Genomic DNA, 19,030 nt, shown 5'->3' with positions numbered 1-19,030 from the left:
TTAAGTAAAAAAGGTATTAATGGCTTTGCCTAATAGTCACAGCTGAGAACCGGGATTGATATGTGAGGTTTGTGCCACATTTCTTCCCTCTGGTCACCTTTCCCCCGTCCTCTGCCTCCAGGTTCTGTACACAACTAACCCGCCTACAGGAGCTGATTGAGTCAGTCATTTGCAGTGGAAAGTCAGGGAGATGATATGGGCGTGGCTGAAAACAAGAGGGTCATCGAAAAATGATGAACTGTAACCACCCCTTGGTAACATTGTTTACATTCTCTACCAACAAGCTGAGTGGAGATCAAAAAGTAACCCTTCTTGGAATTTGGTACTTACATTAATTTCCTAATGCTGCCATAACAAATTGCCATAAACAAGAAGGCTTAAAACAACAAACACGTATTGTCTCACAGTTTGGGAGGGAAGAAGTCAGAAATCAAGGTGTTGGCGGGGTGGGTTTCTTGTTGAGGCTTTGAAGGAGAGTCTGTTCCAGGCTTTTCTCCCAGCTTCCGGTGGTGGCAGGCCGTCCATGGCACCCTTTGGCTTGTAGCTGCATCACTCTAATTCTCTGCATCCATGTCACACGGTGCTTTTCCTTGTGCATCTGTGTGTCTCCTCCTCCCTCTGCTTATAAGGACACCAGTCATTGGATCTAGGGTCCACCCTAATGCAGTGTGACCTCATTTAACTGGGGACACCAGGAAAGACCATATTTTCAAATGAGGCCACATCTAAAGCACCCAGGGTGAGGACTTCAACATATTTTTTAGGGGGGCACAATTCAGCAATAACACAATTTGCCAAAAGCTGATAATTTGCCTTACCAGAGAAAATGCATACTTAGGAATTTTCCTGATAAAATCATCATGAATATTTTTAAAACTTCGTATTGAAGTATAACATAATACAGGGAAGTACAAACATTTTGTGTTCGGCTCCATGAATTGTCACAAAGTGACACACCCATATAACTAGTACCTAGGCCAAGAAGCAGAACGTGACTGACTTTCCCTGAGTTGAGAACTGAAAGAATGATAAGAATCCAGTCCTGCAAAGATGCGTGGGAGATTATTTGAAGCAGAAGGAGAAAGCAAAGGCCCTGGGGCAGTTTGGCTGGAGGGCACTGAGGGAGCCAGGATGATAAGGTCAAAGAAGAAGGAGGGAGTGAGTTCATGAAAAGCCTGGTAGTCCGTGCTGAGAAGTTTGGATTTCATTGTAAAAGCGATGGTAGCCAGTGGAGGGTTTTAATCAGTACAGTGACATGATCTCGTTTACATCTTTTAAAAGCTCTATCTGGCTGCTACATGAGTTATTACTAGGGGATAAAAATAGAGGCATGAGCTAGGAGGCTAGTTCATTGATCTCAGAGAGATAATGATGGCTGAGACCAGGGTGTAGATGTGGGGGTGGAGAAAAGTGAGTGGATTCAAGACGTAATTTGGAGGTGGATGTGGTTTATGAGGACAGAGGACTCAAGCATGACTGACTTCTTATGACCTGAGTTACTGGGTGAATTAGGGTGCCACTCACCTCGATGGGCAAGAATGGAAGAAGAAGTTTAAGGGAGAAAACCAGGACTTTGTTTTAAGTACGCTAACTTTATGATGCACTTTAACATGGCAATTACACAGCCAAGTGGGGAAATCAACAAGCTAAAGGGATATGTGGGCCTTGAACTTGGAGGAGGGATCGGGGCCGGAGATAAGCACTTGGGAGTTATCGGCATACGGATAGCATTTGTAACTGTGGGACCACAAGGGAACCTAGGGGGAGACCACGCACATACACGGCCCGGAGAAAGGAGCCCAACCCAGCCCAGGGTCCTTCCCCATTTACAAATAGATCAAAGGAAAACCAAAGGGAGTGAGGAGGAGCTTGGCTTCCTGAGAAAGAAAAACACATAGGGTTTGTGTTATGAAAACCCAAGAAGAAACTGTTAGAAGAAGAGAGGAGTCAACCGTATCAATTGCTTTTGAGAACTTGAATTCAATGAGAATGAAGACTTGACCCTTGGATTTCACCACCTGCGGTTGTTGATACCTCGATAAGGGTAGGTTTTTTTTGGGGGGTTAAGGGGTGGGGGGAAGGATGTCTTAGGGGACTGGAAGCCTCTTGAATGTGTGTTGAAGAGAGACTGGGAGTAAGGAGTGAGCGATTGACCTCTTGAACGTGTGTATAATGTATGTCACAGTATGGTTTCCACACCTGTCTTCTCTCCGACCCAGGCTGCTCACGGTGCCGCTTTATCTCTGTATCCCCAGTGCTTAGCACAGTATATCTGACACATACCATGTTTCCCCGAAAATTAGACCGGGTCTTACATTAATTTTTGCTCCAAAAGACACATTAGGGCTTATGTTCAGGGGATGTCATCCTGAAAAATCATGCAACGGCTTATTTTCCGGTTAGGTCTTATTTTGGGGGAAAACACGGTAGTAGGTACTAAATTATTCAGATAATGTTTTTAAATAAAATCCTAGGTCCAACTTCCAGACCAGCCAGGTGCTGTATATATAGCCTGGGCACGTCACTTGATCTCTTATTGTTTCATCTGGTAAATGGAAAAACTGCAAAATGGGAAGAACAGTATCAGCCTCCCTCACAGGCTTATTGTGAAGATGGAATCAAATACCGAATGTGAAAATATGGTGCTTGGGAAGCTGTGGCTCATCATACAAATGTGAGTTAGGGTTATTATGAGCAGATGTCAGAGAATCCACCAGATTCCAGCTCTCTGAGGCACCTGGCACATTGTCCCCTGAAATTTTACTTGCAAAATCAATTCAAATTGGCTTGAGTACAGACACTTCCTCATGAACTGAAAGTCAGCCAAAAGACACAGAATAAAGAGTTATAGTCATCGTTGCACCTCACACAACAGGGCCGTGTTTACCGAGACGCTAGTTTTAGGATCAACCTTCTCAAAGGAGGTCTTTATGCATCGATGGGGAAGGTCTACCAGGCAGGATTTTAATAGCATTTCCCAGGGCAATGAAATGGAAGGGATTTGCCAATACCCCCTAGAACCAGGAATTTTCAAATGGACTTAAAGGGCTCAAATCTGTTCATTTGATTTCCCTTCCAGGGTCTGGGGAGGCTGCATGGTCTGGAGGCTGCCCAGGCATTAGTGGTTGCGAGGAAGGCAGCAGCCTCTCCCATTTCACCCTCTGAGCGGCGGTCACCTTCATGTTCATCAATGTCATTATCGGAGCAATGTCAATTTGTTGAATCCAGGTACTTCTGGGCTTGATGTTTTAGAGACATTGTCTTGTTTGCTCTTCACCACTACCCCATGACCTTGGTCAATGATCACTCCCATCTTACAAAAGAAGAAAATGGGGGCTCAGAAAAGTTAAGTCTTACCCGGTTCTCAAGCTAGGAGGTGGCAGAGTAGGGATTTGTGTTCCAAAGCCTGAGCTCCTTGTCTGTACCAACTCTTAGAGGGAAGTTGCTTGGCCCCTTCAAGGTGGTAATGGGTGGATATGTGCAGGCAGGCTTCATTCACGGAAGTTGTTGCAAAGATGGCCATGAACCTGATCTCTTGGCTGACTCTGTTCAGGGAGGTGGTGATTTGGAGTTCTCTCAACACACACACACACACACACACACACACACACACACACACACCCCTCATGGTCCAAGACCCAGATGAAGAGCTGGCTTCACATGGCTCAGCCTCATCTGGGCTACAGCTTGAACCTGAGCATCCATTCCTCTCAAGCACCTAACAGTCCCATTTCCCAAAGAAAGCTTCCAACTGGAGACGTTGTCGCCATCTAGTTTGGAGCATTTGATTGGGCAGAGAATCCCCTTCAAGTTAGAGAATCATGTGCACAAACTCTTGGGGCCACTTGCTGAGAGGAAGTCTGTGGATGAAGCTGGCACTCACAGCTTTATGGCTCTTTCTCCAGTCCAGAGTCATGGAACCAAAACATTCAGTGGAACCAGACAGACCTAGGTTCAAATGTTGCCTCTGTCACTCACAACCACCTGATCTTGGGCACTGGTGACAGGACTAAGATAATTAGGTATTTACTACGTGCCAGACCCTGTTTGAGTGTTTCCCGTGAATGTACTTATGAAATCGCAAATTCTCAGAGATAGATTTTATTGTTATCAACCTCATTTTACAAATGAGGCAACCAAGGCACAAAGAGGTTAAGAGACTTGCCTAAGGTCATATGGCCAATTATGAAGTGGAGGAACCCGAATCCGGGCACAGCCTGTGAGGCCAGAGCCCGCACCCTCAGCGACTGGCCCGTTTGCTTACGCCTGGTTGAGCGCTGGTTTGGGCATCTAGCAATGGAGGTAAGAGCACGTTCTTTGTAGCAGGTGAGTTGCAGAGCTGGTCTGTGAACTCCACGTGAGGGGATCGCTGGTCCTGCTTCAGCCGCCTCACGCTTAATGGAAGCCATCTTTTAAAATGCAAATCTGATGGATTTGTGGGCCCCAGATCATTACACGTGTGTGTAAATGAGTGTGTCTTTATAGTTGTGTTCTTCCTTCACAAAGGGATGGTGGAGAACACCAGGCGAAGAGGGCATATCAGTTTCCTGTAGCTGTCATAACAAAATACCACAAACTGAGCAGCTTCAAACAACAGAAAACGATTCTCTCACAGTTCTGGAGGCTAGAAGTTCAAAATCAAGGTGTTGGCAGGACCGTGCTCTCTCCGAAGGCTCAGAGGAAGAATCCTTCCTGCCTCTTCCAGCTTCTGATGATTGCCATCAATGCCTGGCATGCCTTGGCTTTTGGCACCTAACTGTGCTCTCTGCCTCTGTCTTCACGTGGCTGTCTTCCCTCTGTGCGTTTGTATTTAAAGTTCCCCTTTCTTATAAGGACACCAGTCATTGGATTAGAGCCCACTCGAATCCAGTTTAACTTCTTCTTAAGTTAAGTACATCTGCAAAGATTCTATTTCCAAATAAGGTCACATGAGGTTCTGACATTCCAGGTGAACGTGAATTTGGGGGGGGAAGGCGGGGGACGGGTACATTATTCAATCCAGTACAGAAGGAAAAGGTGACAGCAGAGTGAGGAAGTCGGTCTTGGCAGGAGGGGGAAGGCCCTTCTGTGTCTCTGTGCCTGGTTAACATTCCAGCTCTGTACTCAGTTCACCCCTCGGAGTGTCCATCTTTTTATCCATAAAATGACAGGACTGATCTTTAAGGCCACATCCACCTCGAATGTCTCTCATTTCCTAGGGGAGGAAACAAGCAGGGTTGGGGGCCATGAAAGGCCACGGGGGTGTCTGGAAGACAATGTCCCAACGAAGTCCCATAATAACAGGTCTCCCATTCTCGATGAGTCTGAAATCAACAAACAGCTCCTCATACGCCATGCCAGGACTTTCAGTAACCACATCTGATGGGCAGCGGGTGGGACCTGTTGTTCTTGGTCCAGATGAGACCACAGCTGATGGCCTCCCAGAAACAACCCAGAAAAAATCTTCAAAGGGAATAGTTAGAATCACAAAGAGATTGAGACTTGACCTGAAGTGGAAGGGCAAGAACGAGCCCTGCAAGTGAGCTTGCTTAAGGGGGGGCATGTGGGTACATCTGGAAGATTCCATAGAGGTTGAATGCTGTCCCCACCCAACAAGAGGCTTCAGATGTGTGATGGGCTAGGGTGGCCTTAAAAGGTCGGCTTGCTGAGAAAGTGCTAGCCATTGTACTAGGACATTCTATTATCTCATTTAATCTTCAAAGCAAGTTACAAAGTAAGTACTATTCTCCGTACGTATGTATGTATTGAATGTGAATTCTCTGAGGACCAAACAAAACACATTGAGGGGCTATAAGTATGTGATTTCCAACATTCACACGTATGTGCATGAATGCAAAAAGCTCTGGAAAGAAATATACCAAAATTACATAATTATTAGCATCATTTCAACCATTCTATTTTCTTTACACCCTTTTTATTTTCTCGGTTCTCTCCATCTGTTTCTTTCTATAGTCAGAAAACTATGACCTTCTCTCGTATTATTTCTATCTATTTAGTAATGCTTCTAGCTCCCCATTTAGAAGTCGTGAAAACTGAGGTTCCAGAAGGACTTGCTGAAGGGTGCACTTAGTAAATAGCAGAGCCAAGAGTTCACACCCAGGCCAGTCTCACTCCCAGACCTGGTCAGAGTCAGGGTTGGGTGTGATGGTTTGTTTGTCTTTGTTTTGGGCACTGGGCTCCCTTCCCACCCCCAGTGCAGATGTGTCTGTGGGCCTCCAGGCCTCAGGTCTCTGGCCAGTGGGGGCGTCTCATCTTCCTTCCCTCCTCAGTGAGAGGACAGTCAGCTATTTGTCCCAGAGCCAAGGACTGACTGTCAAGGGCTCAGACTCAATTTACTTCTTGAGCAGAGAAGTGGCCTTGGTCTGTGGAAACCATCAAATTGAGCGGGATGAATTTAGCTGCGCTCCCTAGTTGGCAGCAGGGAGGCAGGCAGAGTCCTGTCAGCCTGAGGATGCAGGTCGAGCTCCAAAAGGGCTTTTGTCTGAGGCCGGGCCCCAGGCCAGAGTGACATTCTTCCATGGAGGCTGCCAGGCCACTGCTGCGTGGGGCACCTGCGGGGCTGGGAGGGAGAGCCAGCCAGAGGCCCATCTTTCTTCCAGAGAAGAGAGAAGCGGGAGGGCAGGACCTGCTGTTTGGGGCCCTCGGGTGCCGAGGCCATGCCAGAGGGACTTGGGGCTTGAGAAGAGAAGCCGAGGCCCAGACTCCCGCACTGCCCAGAGATGCGGACTCTTACTTTCCCAGTTTTGTTATGTTTGGTTTAAAGCCCAATAAGAGAAGAAGTCCATTCCTTCTCTGACTGGTTTCCTACAGAAATCCTGAGCTCACAGGCCTCTCTGGTGGGAAGAGGGGTCCTGTCTGAGGAGTCTCCCATGGTAACAACTCCCTACTCGGGCATGCATCCCCCATTGGTAGAGGTGCTGTTGGTGCCCCGTCCTGATCCCTTTCGCAGGGTCGGTGCATCCAGCCCCCAGCTGCTGTGAGTGTCGGCTGCTCATGCTCACAGCTGCCCCCTTTTATGGAGAACTGCCTTCAGCCATGGGAACCATCTTATCTGGGGGAGATCCTTCCCACCCGCTTCCCAGCCCCTTGTCACCCAGGAGGCACCAACAATCAAACCAACTGGTTCTCTTGGGCGCTCACACTCACTCCACTGGCTTCACGTAGTGATATTTATTATGCCATCCCCCTGACGTGGCAACTGCCTCAGATGGAAGCTCAACATAGTTGTCAGGCTTGGAAAATTACGTGTGTCCGAGAGTTGGCTTCAACAGGGACCCAGGAAGCAAATTTCCATGTTGTGTCATTATCGGTCATCCTGCAATTACTCACCAGGACCGTTTTACTTCTCCACCTCCTCTGGATCCACATAGCACATGAAGAGAAAAATGGATGGTGACTTGGGCAGCGAACAGCATTCACCTGTCCCCAGGTTCCCCAGGCGGCCTGGGGAATGGGAGTTAGCTGCCACCCAGTTTGCGAACCTGGATATTCTGTGACGTGTAGCCCATTATCCTCCTCCTGGTTATTACCCTTTCAGGTCATTCTTTTGTTTTTTCATTCATCTATTCATTCAACATTTACTCCCTTTGTACCAATCTAGTGCTAAGGCTACACAGGTATGACGCCAGGTTCTCCCAATGACCATGAGCTAGGTGCTCTTACTGGCACGACGGTCACAGCTGAGTGATTAAGGGTGCAAGTCACTTCACAGTTCTCTTGTCTGCTGTCTAAGCAGTCTGGATTCAAAGCCACATGTCTGACTCCCAGACCCGTGTTTTGCACCACGCACAGTGCCGTACTATTCTTGTGATCCTAGAAAAGATCCTGCCAGACATCCCGTAATGCACAGCACAGGGCATAAGAGAAAGAACATTGAATGTGGAGTTAGAAGCCGGGTTGCTGGCTTGCTCTGCCACTAATCAGCATTCTCAGTTTGGGTTCGAGTCTGGTGGTTTCCTTGACACCTACCGTCCATGCTTCAGGCCCCTGGTTCAAGGCTTGTTTTCTTCCCTTGGCATGAGTGTTCGACTGACCTCCAAATAATCAGATTCTTCAGTTTGACCCCAGAATCTTCATCCTTCTCTGGGCAGCCCTCTGAGGTGTGGCTCAGTCCCCTTCTCTGACTCCGGCCCTACAGAGAGAATTTTTGAAAAATGGGAAGATATTTTAAAACCCTAAGGTCTTATTGGTGCCCTGAAGTTAAACCATGACTTCTTGGTTTGGTTGTGTGGCCCAGGCCCATCTGGGTGGACCTGCACAGACCACATTTCTCTCACGGTCTTGTGGGTAAAAGAAAATGTCTCAGGCCATTTCTCCCCAGAAGCAGACCCTCACCCAAGGATTTGAGAGTAACTGATTCATCCAGGAAGAGCTCCCAGGAGAAGCCAGGAAGGGAGTGGAGGAAGCAGATCAGGGAAGGGGGAGAAGGCAGGTAAGGGAGCAGATTCAACTAAAGTCCCAGATTCACCCTGATACCCTGGGAAATTCTGGACCATAAATTACACTTCAGAATTTCTCCCAGCTCAAGTCAAAGGGACTGTCCCCTTGTCCCCTTCACACCTGCCTGTTACTTGAGGGCAGCGCTGTGAGGAAAGTCACAGGTGTGCTCAGTCAACAGATGTGGGCGACAGACAGAGACAGCCGACTGGTCCAAGGAACATGGGAGCTCTGGAGGGGACCCCAACAGCGTTCACCACATCTCAACTCCACGAATCTTCCCTTTTTCCCAGAAGTGATTGCCAAGAAGGCTACAAAAAGTAGGAAAGGAGATAATTTAGTTCAGCAATGTTTCTTTGGTCAAATTCAAATTGTTGACCTTCTGTCTTCCTTCTGAATTTCAGGATCGCACCAACTCAGAGGGCTTCCTGTTTTATTTCAATATCGGCCTAAACAAAACCCAGTGACATTGATCTGTAGCAAAAACAAACCAACACAAAAACACAGCATGCTTCCCCAAGCCAAATAGAAATGATTTTTGCATAATCTGTTTTTTCTTTCTGGATATTGACACATCTGCTTCCCCTGCAAACGTTGGTAAGCAAGTGTTGATTGGCAGGCCCACCAGTGAGGCTTTGTGGGATACTCTGAGAGGTCGTCCTTATTTCCTCCTCAAAAAGATGGCCTCTGTCCACTTACTGTCATCTGATGATGTAGGATGCTACGTGTTTGGATAATAAAGAAGGCACAGTAGTTTCAGCACAGACAATTTTTAGGTTAAAATTTTTAAAATGCCATATAAGTAGCCCACCAGAATTTAATTTAAACGTGGGCGTACAATCTATAATTTGCTCATCAAACATAAAATAACCTAAGAAGTGTCACATTTTATACCCGTGGTTTTCCACTTGGGCAATTTTGCCCCCCAGGGGACATTTGGCAACCCCGGGAGACATTTTTTGTTGCCATAAAGGAGTGGGTAGAGGTCATCTCATAGTACACAGAACAGCCCACACAACAAAGAATTGCCCTGTCCCAAATGTCACCAGTGCTGAGGCTGACGAACCCTGTTCTAGGCTGTTGGATTTTGGGTGAGTTTTGCATAACTCTCTATATCTAGCTCTATTCTCAATAGTTTTGAACTTTCCAACTCCCAGTGTCTAAATATTTTTCCACACCAGTTAAAGGTAAGATGCTATTCCAGGTGCTCTGCTATTGACTTTACTGAATTAGCAAAACAATCATTCACTTAGCAATGTTGGATTCCCTCCATGAGAGTTTTCTGAGTGCCAGCATCAGGGCAGGTGACCAGTGTAGTCACATGGGGACCCTGCACGCAGTAGGAGGTCCCAGGCTTAATGCTCTGCAGTGGCCATCTTTAAATTCTTAATAATTTTATCTTTGAACTTGTGTTTTGATAGCAAAGTCTGATGGGACCGTTATCTGAATGCACGCCCCAGGGCTTAGAGCCTCGCCTCCTGTTACTGCCCACCTGCCTGGGATGGGTTCTGAATGCCCATTCCTCTGACCCCACTCAGTGACCACTGCTGCCCTTTGGCCCTGGCAGGGCAGAGAGAGGGTGTTGGGTTGGGTGAGGTATATGTGCTTCGTGCACCAAGTCAGGGGGTATGGCTCCAGGCACCCGGGTGGGTCTGCCATGCCCAGAAGTATCCTGAGCCCGAGAGAGTGTGACATTAAACAGCAAAGAAAAACACCATGTGTTATGGACTGAAAGCTCTGTCTCCCCCAAATTCATATGTTGAAGCCCTAATTCCTCAAGGTGATGGTATTTGAGGTGGGGCCTTTGGGAGGTAATTAGGCTTAGATGAGGTCATGAGGGTGGGCCCCCCCGGGATTAGTGTCCTAAGAAGATGAACAGAGAGCAGAGCTCACATTTTCTCTCCACATGTGAAGGAGCAGTAAGAGGGTGGCTGTCTGCAAGCCAGGAAGAGGCCTCTTACCAGGAACTGAATCCGCCAGCCTCCAAAACTGTGAGGAATTGATCTTGGATTTGCCATCCTCCAAAATTGTGAGGAAATAAATTTCTGTCATTTAAGCCACCCAGTCTACAGTATTTTGTTGCAGCATCCCAAGCTAAGACACTATGACAGGTTGAGAGAGAGTGACAGTGGGAGAAAGGCAAAAGCTTTTCTTCTTGCTTTCTGGACAAGAGGCCTCACGTTGTCATTTTTGCACTGGGCCCCACAAATTACATAGCGGGTCCTGTCTAGGATTGCTGCTTTCATCACTACTTTCTTGCTAAGCAAAACCTTCCTGGCAGAGTTTGAGGCTTCCCTTTCATTCTGGAAACAGGAAGTCTTTCCACAGCAGTGCACAACCAAACCTTTTTTGGAGGAAGCTTCAGACCCGATCATCCAAACATCTAACCTACCATTGAACTACTTAACACCAAAATTATTAAAGAAAAATGAAAAGGTTATATAGTGACAGTTTGGATTTTCTTTCACATAATTGTGTATAAGTAGGTGGGATGTTTACAGTCTACTAGGTTTCTGGCTCTTTCTTTGGTTGCCTTTGGCATCTCTGGACCAGGCTTTACATGCCTTGGAGAGAACTGTCTTGCATGGTGCTTGTGGGAATGTCTAAGGATAGACAACTGGGACGTCACCTAGCTTACAGAAGCAGCTGTATTTTGTGCCTATCTGCTACTTGCGTGTGTCTATGGCAGAATATCGTCTCCTATTTGCTTTTATTATAACATCCCTCCTGGTGGTGAGGTTGTGGGGGAAAAGACACAGAGTGCTCACCCTCCTGTAGTCACTGGGGACTCCTCATGTTCCCCCAACGTTCCTGACAGTTGTTGAATGGCTACCTTGACTTTGATCGTGTCTCACTCGTGGGCAATGGTGCCATTCTGTTTTGTGCACTAAGTTCCTGAGCTGTAGGAAGAAGAGAGGAAATTTATTCTTGGTCATGTGACCAAGTGACTAGTAGAGCGAAACCTTGAGCTCAGTCCTGACTGATCCCAGAACATGGATTCTAGCCTCTGCTCCTCCAGTCCTGTCAGTGTTTCCTAGTAGCCTCCAGCGCTCCTGTGCCTGCTACCTGTCCGGGACTACCAGGGCCAAGGGCCAACCAGCCCTGTTGTCTCAGGTACTCTGAGGCCGCCCAGCCAAGAAAACAAGTGGGGACTAAATCCCGCCCTATCACTGTTCCTCAAGCCTTGGTCTGCCTTCCCCATCCAGAAGAATGGGCTCCTCTGCCCACAAAGGGCATCTTTACTGAATTCACACAAAGGCACGGAATAGACAAGCAGCTGTCCAGGGTGTAGAAGGGTTGTTGGTTGGTTTGTTCTGCCTGTCTTTGACTTCCTACTGGTTATTGTCAACCCCTGGCTGCCCAGACCACTCACACCCAGCAGGATACTCCTATCAAGAGGCCACACCTCTGACCCTTGGGGCAAAAATAGACCCCCCTGCTTTCCCACAATGTGGCACAAGGACCCACTACATCAGAATCATCTGGGTGGTTGTTAAAACGCAGATTTCTGGATCCCTTCCAGATTGTCTTACTCAGACTCTCTGAGGGTGGGGCCTGGTAATCTGCATTTTATCAAGTACCCCAGAGTGTTCCTCTGCCCTCTAAGGTTTTTTGCAAGTCTCCTCAGCATGTCCTTCTGACTGCTCTTTCCTGGCTCTGAACCCATCACTGCCCAGTTAGCTCTGTGAGTGACCCTTCTGTGGCCCATCAGTCTTCCACATTTGGTGGACGCCAGTGTCAGAAGCCTGGCTTTCCCTCTGGGACTCTCTAGTCAGCTGGCGTCTTCGCAGCTCTGTTCTGCCTCAAATGGCACCTCGTTGTAGTGAGGCCACACCCCAGGCCTTATCCAGCTGCTCTGAGCCCTCGCTCTTGCCTTTCCTGCTAACTCCTCTGGATCTTCATTTCCAAGTCCCCTCCGGCCTGGCCAACGCCCTGGTCACAGAGAGACTCAGTCTTACAGTCCCCATCACTGGAATACCTCAGTGTGCACTTTGGTTCTGAGTGTGGAGCCCAGGGGACGACAGCCAGGGCAGAGAATGCCACACCGTCCGGAGCTCACTGCCTCTTTCTCAGACGTTTCCTTTGCTGTGTCTGGCCCAGTCTGCCCGCAGCCTGTGGTTGGGGAAACATGTAATGCTCTGGGTTTCTGGTTTATAGATTTTAGGAAATATAGGGAAATAACCTCAATTCTCATATGTGAGTCATTCAGAGTAAATGTTAGGGCTGAAAATGTCTTTTTTTTTTTCTTTTTTTTTTAAAGCATGTTAAAGAAGCCAACAGTAAAAGATTGAATGTTCATATTTAGTTAAATACGCTGTTTGGTAGCACCCACTAAAGCCTCAGGTTTAAGCTGCTGTTTTCCAGGGAAAATGACTTAATTATAATAATACTAAGTTATCGTGGTAACAACCAACATTGTGTTTTATAGGTTATGTATATTGTATTTTATTTGGCAGTCATAGAACACTAATGGGTAATTGTTACTCTGTGCCAGGCACTGCTCTATGAGTTTTATGTATGTTAATTCCTTACCAACACAGAGAGGTTAAGTAGTTTGTCCAAAGCCACACAGCTTGTGAGTAGCTTAGCCAGGATTGGCACCCATGCAATCCAGCTTCCAAGTCTGTGTTTAAAGATAAAGCTATAACTGACTCATATTAAACCAGGAAGGTAGATTTTAATATTCCTATTTTACATGTGAGGTACCCAAAGATGAAAAAAATGAAGTGGCTTGTCTGGGTGAATCACTACCTCCTTTTCAAGGTAGTGGCTCAGGAGGTATAGTTTTGGTGGCCATGTTCTGAAGGTCTGTGGGGGAAACACCTAAGAGGGCCATGGGAGTGAGTCTGGAAATCCTGATGGTAACTTCTAGGGTCAAGAACATCCCATTATTGGCAAATTTGGCTGGCATTAAATCAGGTAATTATAAGCAATGGCTTACATGCTGTGCGGGAACCATGCCAGGGTGCGATGGGATTACAGATGAGGGGGCCTGAGGGGTCAAGAAAGAAGGGTGGAGTTGGGTGAGTCATATTAAGGTGAGATTTTCTAGTGAAATGGTATCTAAGACTAAAAGGATGAGTTTGCCAGTCAAAAGCGGGTGGAGGCACATCTGCTTTTGTGCACTAGATAGTTATTTATGGTGCACCAATTCTCCCATCAAGAATAACTGGAAAGGCTAGATTACAAATCAAACAGTTGATCAAGCAGAAACCGAAACAGCTGTGTGAAAGGATTGAGAACTACCAAGGCAACTAGGGCTTGAGAGAACGTTGTCACTACAAGGGAGCAATAGAGAAGTGAGTGATATTTTACACCACTTTCCTCCTTAAAGCGTTTGCAGTTTGTCAGGAAAGTCCTTTAGAAGGTGATAGCGAGAAGTCTAAAAAGCTAAGCAAGAGTCTTGTCAGTCTCAAGGTACTGAGGGAATTCAAGTTCTGCCAGAAAGGAAAGGCCCTGGTACAAAGACTGGACTTTTAATGAGACCACTGGAAGTCTGTGTCTTAAGAGTAAGGGCAACTGGGAATAGATTAGGCCTTACAAAAATAATCTTACACTCAAACCATCTCCATTTCTGATTGGGTTAAGGGGAATGGTTCCTATACTAACTGCATTCAAGAAGAAAAGTAAAGCCTCTCTGGAGAAATATAACATCATTTGGATTCTCTATAATTTTTCAAGAAAGTGTCCAGCCTTTAATTTAAAAATTGCCACATATTCCAATAAAAGAGAATCAAAAGATCATAACTCAAAGGAAAAAAAAATCAGACAATAGAAAAAGACCCACAGATGATACAGACTTTGGTTAACAAACCCAGTCTTTAAAATAACTGTAATTAATTTTTTCAAGAGAGTGATGACAAGGTGGCAAATTGGATCTACAGATAAAAATCAAATAGAAAATCTAGAATTGAGCAGTCCAATATGGAAATTAAGAACTTAATAGATAGATTTAACAGCAAATTTGATATGATGGAAAAGAGGATTAGTAAACTTGAAGAGGGGATTGTAGTAAATATCAAGACTTAAGCACAGAGGAAAAAAATATGTAAACTACATAAAAGAGAAAGAGATATATAAAACATGATGAAAAGGTCTAAAATGCAAGCAATTGAAGTCCCTTAAGAAAAAGGGAGAAAAATAGGGCAAAGAAATATTTGAAAATACACAGGCTGAATTATTTTTCAGGATATTAAACTACTTCCAGTAGTCCATTGTTCCATTTGATCTTCACAGCAATTTTGTCAAAAGGTATTATTATATCCATTTACAGATGAAGAAATGGAGTCTTGAAGAGGGTAAGGGTCTTCATTCATTTCTTTAAAATGCAATCATTCATTTATTCAGCAAACATTTGTCAAGTGGCATCATTTCTAAACTTGTTATGCAAAGCAATCAAGAGCTTTAGAAATGATAAATATGTGAGTAAATATAAACAAATTTTTCTTATTTTTAATTTAAAAAGATTACTAGCTGTTTAAGCTAAAAATGTTGACTTTATATTATATATGGAATCATCAGTATGACAAATAAAAGCAGATTTAATAGCAAATTTGATATGATGCAAGAGAGGATTAGTAAACTTGAAGAGAGGATTGTAGTAAATATCAAGACTTAAGCACAGAGGAAAAAATACGTAAACTACAAAAAAGAAAGAAATAAATATATAAAACATTTCACACACACACAAAACAGAAGGGAGAGAAATTAAAGTATACTCTATTAAGTTCCTTACATTATACATGAAGTTTTATAACACTATTTAAAGATAGAATGTTTTGAGTCAAAGATGCATAATACAAAACCTAGAGCAAACATTAAAATATACTCAATAATCCAAAAGAAGGCAAAAAGAAAGGAGAAAAGAAACAAAAAACAGATGGGATAAATGGAATACAAATAACAAGATGGTTGACTTAAACCCAAATATATTGGTAATTACATTAAGTATAAATTGTCTCAATACTCCAATTCAAAGACCAATATTGTCAGCCGTAGTTTTAAAAATTCAGCAAAATGGGTAAAATTTTAAAAACTGATGATCCCGAGTATAGACAAACATTTGGAACAACTAGAACTCTCAGATATTGCTAGTGGGAGTGTAAAGTAGTACAACCACTTTGGAAAACTGGTTGGCAATATCTATTAATGTCAAATATATGTATATCATACAATCCAGCAATTCTACCCAGCAGAAATGTGTATATACGTTCACCAAAAAAATGTAAAAGAATGTATACAGCAGTACTTTTGTAATAGCTGGAACCTAGAAACCACTCATATTCCCATCAACATTAAATTGAATGAGTAAATTGTGGTATGTTTACACAATGGAATATTATAAGGCAATAAAAAAGAACATACTACTGCCATATGCAGCAACATGGGAGAATCTCACAAAATAATATTAAATGAAAGGAACCAGATTTTTTAAAAAGCATATACTGTATGATTCCGTTTAACTAAAGTTCAAAATCAGGCAAAATGAATCAATTTGGAATGAAGTCAGAATACTGGCTACCTTTCAGGGGGTGGTGTCTGGGAGAGCACTGGAGGGAGGCTTCTAGAGTGCTGATGATATGCTAGTCCTTGATTTGTATAATCGTTGGGTGTGTCACGTCTGTAAAAATGCATCCAGCTCTAAATTTAGAACTTGTCCACTTTGCTATATTCATGTAATACGTCAATAAAATATTACCTACTCAAGAATAGGGACGAAATGACATTCTAGGCAAGGAAGATGGAATAAACAAAGGTATGGGGGGAATAAATAACATAATGTATGGAAAACTACAGGTAGCTCAATGTTGCTAGAGCGTCAAGCGTGAGGTAGATTATGCAGGGCTGAGGGAAGACGTTACTGTGCTCATGAAGGGCCTGTGTGCCCCACAAAAGAATGTGGAGTGTATTCTGAGGTCAGTTAAACACTGTAAGATTCTGAGCAAGAGGTGACATCATGAGATTCGAAATAAAAATAAATCCTAATGTCCACTGGTGAAGAGGGACAAAAATAGTGTCAGAGAAACTGGTTAAGATGCTCTTGCAGAACTCCAGGATGAGAGATGATGAAGGAGTGAATCAGGGCAGTGATTGTGGGGATATGACGAGAGTAGAATTTCCATACTCTTTAGAAGACAGTATTAGTAAGACTTTATTGGACGTAGGAGAGGACGAAAACCAGAGTTGGAGATGATTCCTAAATTTGTAACACAGCTGACTGCATGGCTGGTGGTTCCATCAAACGAGGCAGAAAACATTGAGGAGTAAGGGGCAGAAGCCAGCTTTAGACAGTTTGGACAGGTTTACCAGATAAGACAGCACTCCAGTGGAGGGGGATTCTTTGGGAGTTATTTTGGGGCCCCCTGCTTCCTAGAATTGATGACCAGTTTAAATGTCAGGTCTCTGATGCTCTCTACAATTACTGTTTGGATTTCTTGCCTTTTCTGGTCATAGTGCACATTCAAGACACAAAGCCCTGGTTGTCAGCAGCAGAGCTAGCAGCAAGGGTGCCCTGGGGTCTGAAAGACTTCATCTCGCTTTCCTCCGCTGCTCCAGACAAAAGCTGTCTTATGCACCATCTATTTCAGTCATTTTTATGAGTGCCGTGGAATATCTTCAAGCTATCCCTTTTAAGCATTATCTCTTGGCAGTTAAGAAAATAGATCCATTGCAAGCACTGAAGTTTCTGAAAGGGGGTTTAAAAATAGCTCAGGGCGCTAGACAGCTGCAGCTACTGGGAAATTGAGCCCTTCGCTTGCGCTTTTGCCGGTTTCCATTTTAACTCTGCAGCTGGAAATCAGTAGCTCTTCCTCCGCTAGGAACAGATGCAAAAGGAGGAAGGAACGAGCCAGGGCCCTCTCTTGACTTGGGGTCACACTTGGCAATCTGTGAACGCTCAGAGGCACTGGAATAATGGAGAATGGGCATATTAAACTCGTGGGTTTGAAAAAGCCTATTCAATATTATGATATACGCTTATCTTTATATTTGGAAATGAAAAATATAAGCCTATTGGTATTGTCATGCAAATTATAGGAAGCAAATAGGATAAATTTCTCTTGGCTAATAGGGATAGGCAGAAAACACATTAAGTGATAAGAGTGCTGTACTGCCATTCTCTCATGGAACATTTATGATAGAGCTAACGGAGGCTCTTGTCCCATCTTCAGGTGTGAAAACTAGGCTGCGAGGATATCCCTCAAGGGGGCGAATTTGGCATGATGACAAGAGCTGGGCTCCAGATTTAGTTAATAAATCCTGACTTCCACCTTATTTTGTAAAATAGGGGCTATCCTTTGTTCTCACAGCACTACTGTCATGATTCTAGGTGAAGTTTTATGGCTGTCGAAGGCCCTCAAAGGGTTCAGGAGCGAAAGCTCTGGAAAACATTAAGGTGACTCATTACCACTTAACGTGAGCCTTTCTCTAGACGAATGATCTCCCGTTTTTCACTTCTACATATCTCTTCTGTAGAAACATTGGCTCATGGCCCAGAGATCTACGTACAAGGAAGTTCAGCTGTGACGGCAAGAGAAAAAGATGGGAAACAACCTAAATGTCCAAAGACAGAGAAACGGCTAAATATATATTGAGATCGTTCATACAATGGAATACTATGGAGCCGTTGACAAAACGCCAAGGTTCTCGACGGACCAACATAGAAAGAGACCCAAGATGCAGGGGTAAGTGAACAGGGGAAGTCTCAAAACAGTATACTTTGGTCTTATATTTATCAATGAAGTGCAATACAAAATTGTTTTTTAAGATATACGCCCATAGGTACAATATGTTATATAAGTATATATTTAAAAACCCGATCACATATTGGCAATGTATTCCTCTCTGTATTGAAAAGGCCTGGGAGGATTTCACACCCATTAGTTAACATTGGACACCCCTGGGGAATGGACCACCATTGGAGAAAGGGCAAGGAGGTGCAAAAGATAACTTCATAAATATAGCTGGTCTTTAAAAATTTTTTTACAACAAAAATTGATTCATTTACTACTGGTATCCATAAATAAGACTATCCAATAGGATAAAAAATGAATAAATTCCTAATGGTGAAATTTCAGGCTTGTGAATACGTTGTGTCTGTTTTCAGCAGGACCCTCTGGGTTCCGTTGGCTCTATTGCTGCCTCTGACACCCGCTGTGTGGTTTTGGACAAGTCACTTTGTCTCTTTAGGCCTCAGTTTCCTTTTGCAATGAGGAGGCTGAACTAGGGTACCAATTGATGAGCATTTTCATTATTAACTTTCAAATACCTGACCTCTCTTTACAAATGCATTTATGTGTGTGGAAGCTCAATACATGAAGTAGAAGAAAGTGTGTCAACGATGCAGCCATGTGTGCCCTGGATCCATTTCAGTGCTAACGTTTTCTGACTTTAGTTGAATGCAATGAACCCCATCCATCAGTCAGAGCCGCACTGCCTCTCAAATGAGTGGAAAATAACTAGGTGATTATAAGTGACCCACAAAAGCTCACGTATATTGCTCTTGCAAAGTGTTTCCCTGAGCATTAAGCTCAGATGCTAACAGCTGTCTGATAGCTCAGGGACTATTTGGGCTCCAAGGAGACTATTGCTATTT

The 19,030-nt window shown here is 44.4% G+C and overlaps 1 protein-coding gene and 1 long non-coding RNA gene across 7 annotated transcripts in view; one reads left to right on the top strand and one right to left on the bottom strand.

Annotated features, from left to right (window-relative positions):
• The window catches only part of LOC109442505 (uncharacterized), an 85,617-nt gene that overhangs the window by 50,759 nt on the left and 15,828 nt on the right, over nucleotides 1-19,030 (top strand). For both annotated transcript variants that reach the window (XR_016021501.1, XR_016021502.1), the window contains exon 2: nucleotides 17,911-18,119. This is a non-coding gene — a long non-coding RNA (uncharacterized LOC109442505). The remainder of the gene's footprint in view (nucleotides 1-17,910; nucleotides 18,120-19,030) is intronic.
• The window catches only part of LOC148757832 (uncharacterized), a 135,692-nt gene continuing 120,747 nt past the window's right edge, over nucleotides 4,086-19,030 (bottom strand). For all 5 annotated transcript variants that reach the window (XR_016021498.1, XR_016021497.1, XR_016021500.1 and 2 more), the window contains 2 exons: nucleotides 8,560-8,747; nucleotides 4,086-8,131 (listed from right to left, as the gene is read on the bottom strand). The gene's annotated coding sequence lies outside the window, so the exon portion shown is untranslated. The remainder of the gene's footprint in view (nucleotides 8,132-8,559; nucleotides 8,748-19,030) is intronic.

The sequence above is a fragment of the Rhinolophus sinicus genome, chromosome 6, assembly GCF_057876585.1.
Source record: "Rhinolophus sinicus isolate RSI-liver-muscle chromosome 6, RSI-T2T, whole genome shotgun sequence".
Lineage (NCBI taxonomy): Eukaryota > Metazoa > Chordata > Mammalia > Chiroptera > Rhinolophidae > Rhinolophus > Rhinolophus sinicus.
The sequence above is the reverse complement of the archived record's forward strand: the minus strand, read 5'-3'. Positions and strand labels throughout refer to the sequence as shown.